This window comes from Amblyomma maculatum, unplaced genomic scaffold (genome assembly GCF_055883805.1).
Source record: "Amblyomma maculatum isolate TAMU_Amacu unplaced genomic scaffold, ASM5588380v1 scaffold_28, whole genome shotgun sequence".
In the NCBI taxonomy this organism is placed as follows: domain Eukaryota; kingdom Metazoa; phylum Arthropoda; class Arachnida; order Ixodida; family Ixodidae; genus Amblyomma; species Amblyomma maculatum.
The window spans coordinates 32,722-39,062 of record NW_028146753.1 but is presented as its reverse complement, the minus strand read 5'-3'; positions in this window follow the sequence as shown (position 1 = coordinate 39,062).

Sequence of the window (6,341 nt, the reverse complement as noted above, 5' to 3'; positions counted from 1 at the left end):
CTCGTACTGCGAGGCCGCCACCATCTTCTCCAGTACCACCTTCGGAGACAACACAACCACCCGTAATGACGCAGGTAGACACCACTGCCCCCTCCTCCGTGTTGCAGCAGCCGCGGGAGATACCCATCTTCCAAGCCTTTCCCGGCGACGACCCGGAAGACTGGCTAGATAAATTTGAGCGAGTGGCCCAGTACAATCGCTGGGGCGACGACCAGAAACTGCAGCATGTATTTTTTTCGCTCGACGGTGCAGCTCGTGCATGGTTTGAAAATCATGAGACTACTATCCCAACGTGGAGTTCCTTCAAGGACCAGTTCCTGCAAGCTTTCACCACCGTTTTTCGGAAAGAACGCGCCGAGCTGCTCCTACAGACGAGAGTTCAGCTCCCTAACGAGAGCGTCCTCGTTTACTCCGAGGACATGACGAGGCTATTCAGTCGCGCTGATCCAAACATGTCCGAAGAAAAAAAACTTCGCTATCTCATGATGGGAATTACGGAACAGATCTTCGTTTGATTAGTGCGATGTCCCCCCAAGACCATGGGGGAATTTGTATCCGAGGCCACTACCATTGAGAGGGCTCTAGAGATGCGATCTAAGCACTACGAGCGGCCGTTCATCCCGATGGACACTGGTAGCACTGACGTGCTCCGTGAGACCATACGGGCGATCGTACGCGAGGAGCTGCAAAAACTATTTTCGACGGCAGCACCCCCTCAAGTATCCAGCCTTTCTCAGATGGTTCGGGACGAGGTCAACCAGGCACTCAACCCACCCGAGCCACTCCCGACAATGCCACCACAGAAGGCCATGACCTACGCCGCAGTCACTCGTCGTGCCTGTCCAACTCCCAGTCAGCATCCACCTCCCAGTCAGCACCAAGCAGGCCCTGCATACACTCGTCAAGCACCTCCCGCTCCAATTTCTCAGGTGCGTCTACGCAAAAGCGACGTCTGGCGCACTCGCGATAATCGCCCGCTGTGCTTCCACTGTGGCGAAGCTGGTCACCTGTTCCGCGATTGCTATTACCGACGAATGGGTCTGCCGGGATTTAGCGCCGACGCGCGAAAGCCGCAGCGTGGTGAACGACCCCCTGCCATTGACGCGTACTTGGCTGAATCATCCGGAACGCCCTAAGACTACTCGCGGTCGCCTTCACCGCGCCAATACTCCTCGCAGACACGTGGTAATGCCGGCCTGACGCGGGTCCGCTCCCCTAGTCCCCATCGTGAAAACTAGACGCGGCAACCTTTGGAGGGAAGGTTGCTCATCGACGAAATTCTCAAGCTCCTCCACCGCTGCAACCGGATGGCCACTCCGTTTCACGACGACACGACGCGCCCCACAATGATCTGCTGCCTCGGCGCTCCAGTTCTCCGACGACACGAAATCAGCTAGTACCACACCGCAGCCGTGACCGGACCCCGCGACGTTCCGGCAACACCACAGCCGTAACCGCCGACCTGAACATTTCAGTGGACGGAACCGACGTGACAGCGCTTGTGGATACCGGCGCCGATTATCCTGTGATGAGTGGGCCTTTCGCCGCCACTCTGAAAAAGGTGACTACACCCTGGACAGGCCCACAAATTCGTACCGCCGGAGGCCACTTGATAACGCCGACCGGTGCCTGCACTTCTAAGGTAACTGTGCAAGAAGAAACGTACTTAGCAACCTTCGTCGTACTTGTCCAGTGTTCCCGCGACGTCATCCTTGGCATGGATTTCTTAGCAGAGAATGGAGCCGTTATCGACCTGCAGACTAAGTCAGTGACCTTATCGACTGAGAACGCAATGCGCAGTGCTTCAGAGCGACCGACAGCACTGCACATCCTTGATGATCACGTTACTATTCCGCCGCGTTCCAGCGTGATGACGTCTGTGGCTGCGAATACACTGCGAAACTTCGAAGGTGTCGTGGAGAGTAAACAGATCTTACTTTTCGAACGCAGTCTTGCTGTAGCCAGATGAGTCGTTCGCCTCGAAGACGACAAAGCAGACGTCCTACTTACAAATTTTGGCGGTGAGCACCAGCATTTAAGCACTGGGACTGTAGTGGCCCATATTTGCGGTATCACGCATGTTCGAAAAGCCTCTGGACTTGCGACGCTGTCATTGACCGAAATGGAGAGGCCTACCACCGATTTACACTTCGACATTAACCCTGCGCTTTCTCAACTGCAGCATCGCCAAGTGAACCAGCTCCTCCAGCGCTATCGGGCGACCTTCTCCAACTCTTCACGTGTTGGCAGAACCGATCTCGCCAAGCATCGCATTATTACGGATGATACCGTGCCACCTCTCAGACAGTCACCTTACCGAGTGTCTCCGACTGAACGCGCCGCTATCACCCGCCAAGTGAAAGAGATGCTTCGCGACGATGTCATCCAGCCCTCGCGGAGTCCATGGGCTGCACCTGTCGCTCTTGTGAAGAAAAAGGATGGTACGCTGAGGTTTTGTGTGGATTACCGCCGGCTAAACAAAGTTACAAAGAAAGACGTCTATCCCCTGCCACGCATCGACGATACTCTGGATCGTCTCTGCTCCGCGAAATATTTCTCTTCAATGGACTTGAAATCCGGATACTGGCAAATAGAGGTAGATGAGAGGGACCGCGAGAAAACGGCGTTTATTACTCCGGATGGGCTCTACGAGTTCAAGGCTATGCCCTTTGGTCTCTGCTCTGCTTCGGCTACTTTCCAACGGCTTATGGGCACCGTACTTGCAGATCTCAAGTGGCAGACATGTCTCGTTTACCTTGGCGACGTTGTGGTCTTCGCTCCAACGTTCGAGGAGCACCTTCGGCGCCTTGAAACTGTTTTGCAAGCCATAACATCCTCTGGCCTTACGTTAAAGAACGAGAAATGTCATTTTGCTTATACGGAGCTCAAGTTCTTGGGGCACGTCGTAAGCCACGCCGGTGTTCTGCCGGATACAGAGAAAACGACAGCTATTGCCAACTTCCCTCCGCCCAAAGACCAGAAAGCTGTTCGACGATTTCTTGGCTTATGTGCCTACTACCGGCGCTACATCAAAGATTTCGCTCGACTCGCCGAGCCCCTAACACGTCTGACAAAGACAGACACGCCTTTCACTTGGGACGCACCACAGGAACAAGCATTCAAAGAGCTTCAACGCTGCCTACAAACACCTCCCATATTGGCTCACTTCGACGAAAACGCCGACACGGAGCTTCACACCGATGCAAGTAACATAGGCCTGGGCGCCGTTCTAGTTCAAATCCAGGGCGGCCAAGAACGTGTAATCGCTTACGCCAGTCGCTGTCTATCTAAAGCGGAATCGAACTATTCCGCAACAGAGAAAGAATTGTGCCATTGCCAAAGAAAGCCATTGTGTGGGCGACGTCGACGTTCCGGCCATACCTTTATGGGAAACCATTCAAGTTAGTAACTGACCACCATGCCCTATGCTGGCTTGCAACCCTAAAGGACCCTTCAACCCGTCTTGTAAGATGCAGTCTACGATTACAGGCATTCGACTTAATTGTCACGTACAAATCTGGCCGTCAGCATTCGGACGCAGACTGTCTCTCACGGGCCCCTGTAGATCCCCCCGCAGATGAAATTCCTGATGAGGCCATACTGCTAAATGCCATCAGCACAGAGTGCCTCGCTGAAAGACAATCTGCAGATCCCGAACTTCGTGATATCATGGTCTATCTAAGCGGTGCATGTACAACCGCTCCGAGAGCTTTCAAGCGTGCTCTGTCATCGTTATGTGTGCGCAATGGTGTTCTCATGAAGAAAAACTTTTCCGCCAGCCAAACGCCGTACCTGATTGTTGTACCTATGTGTCTACGTGATGAAATCTTACAAGCTTGCCACGATGAACCAACCTCTGGACATTTGGGTGTCACCCGCACGCTTACAAGGCTCAAGGAAAAGTACTACTGGCGTCGACTTCAATCAGACGTTTCACACTATGTGATAACGTGTCGCAACTGCCAGCGTCGTAAGGTGCCGCCGACTAAGCCACCGGACTCTTGAAGCCAATAGACCCACCGTTGAGGCCTTTCCAGCAGATTGGCATGAACATGCTGGGACCATTTCCCCTTTCACACTCTGGTAACCGGTGGGTCATTATTGCCACGGATTACCTTACACGATACGCGGAAACCTCCGCTCTACCCAACGGTACTGCCTTAGAGGTTGCAAAGTTTTTCATCAATTGCGTTGTCCTGCGCCATGGCGCACCGGAGATTTTGATTACTGACAGAGGAGCCGCATTTACAGCCGAATTGCTGCAGCAGATTTTAATTCACAGTCATACTAAACACAGGAAGGCAACACCTTACCATCCTCAAACGAACGGCTTGGACGAACGCTTGAACAAAACACTCGCTGACATGGTCTCAATGTACGTCGACGTAAAGCACAAAACGTGGGATGAAGTGCTCCCAACGTTACATTTGCATACAATACAGCGGTCCACGAAACAACGAACATGACACCTTTCCATCTGGTCCATGGCCGCGAAGTGACCACAATGCTTGATGCCATGTTACCACATCTAGACGACGGCAACCAACAACCAGATGTTCACACCTTTCTGCACCTCGCCGAAGAGGCCCGTCAGCTGGCCAGGCTGCGAATTCAGAATCAGCAACGCCGCGATGCCCAACGATACAACTTCCGACACCGTGACGCCCGGTACACAGCTGGAGACCGTGTCTGGCTTTGGTTTCCTGTACGTCGACGAGGCCTCAGCGAGAAACAGCTGTGTCGTTACTTTGACCCGTACAAAGTGGTAGGCCAAGTTGGGGACCTAAACTATGAGGTTGTTCCTGATGGATTTAAAAAGTCCCGACGCTCCACGCTCCCGGACGTCGTCCACGTGGTCTGCCTGAAACCGTATTACGACCGATAGTGTTGACTCTTTCTGTGCGTGAGCAACTGCCCTTCGTGCAATGGTTTTTTTTTTATCTCAAAACACATTCCCAGCATCGGGACGATGCTTCTTGTACCCGGGAGGGCAATGACACGCTGCATTCTTTATCTTTCCTCTGTGCTGATCGCGAGCGTCTGCCTCCTCGAGGCGAAGAAACCGACGTTCGTCTCCTCGAGGCGAAGAAACTGAAGTTCTTCTGTCGAAGCGGGCCTGCTAGTTTCCTGCCGCACTGTGACTTCTGTTACTCCTGTGTCCCGCGGTGACTTCTGATCAGAGACTTCACACCGTGACAATATCTTTGATTGCTTTTTGTTTCTGTCTTTATGCTATTGTTTGTAAAATGTGTTCTATTTTTAATAAAACGCAATTCTTTAACCTATATTTATTGGTTGACCTTTTAAATAACAATTTTATTACGGATAATGCCACTGCTATGCTGCCAAGTGTAGGGAGACCTGCGGATCTGTCAAGCTGTCATCTATGACAACCTCTACTGCAGCGCCCCCTCCCCCCCCCCGGTATGATATTTGTTCGTGACGTAAATAAAGGCATTAATATTAATATCTTGTAGTGATAGCAGCAGTAGTTGTTTTAGAAGTAGTAGCGGCAGTAGTAATTGTTATTGTAGTAGTAGAAGCAGTAGTATTAGGGGTTCTTTTGTGGTTCTGATCATTTTTTTCTAGTGAATGATGTAAAGCGGTGTAAATAAAGTGCTATTGCAGTTGTGTCAGTAGCTCTAGAGTAGTGTCGAGAAGTAGTGGTAGTTGCAGTGGTGCAGTCATTAAGGCGCTCGCCTTCAGTACACAAGGATATGTGATCGAATCCAGGCTGCGGTGGCAGCATTTCGATGACGGCGAAAAGTAAGGCGTCGGTGTACTGCGCGATGTCAATGCATATAAAAAGCCGCAGGCGGTCGAAAAAATCCGGAGTCCTCCACTGCGGAGTCTCTCATAGCCTGAGTCGCTTTGGGACATTACTATACATAAACCAAACCAATAGTAGTAGCATTATTAGTTGTTGTAGTAGTAGTCTTCATCGTCGGCACCGCGTTTCAGAAATAAGGGTAGAAGAGAGGTGTGTAATATATTCGTATGATAGTAATTTGCTGTTCTGGTCATTGATTATTGCGAGGTGTACGATGGGCAATGACGCTGTATTGAAAGCAATGCAATTATTTGTATAAATAAAAACAGGGCTAAACAAAGATTTAATGAAAAGGAAAAAAAAGCTCAAAGCTGTTAAAATGCCCATAACGAAGGACAAATGCTTTATAATTGCCAGTTAATAAGTTGGGATGTATATTTCAACATAATATTATATAAATGTTTAAAAGGTATCCTTCTTCAAAGTAGTCAAACTATAGTGGAAAGAAACGTTTTGCTTATGCTACGTATTGGGGTAAAAAAATTTAAATAAAAGGATACAATTTAAACAC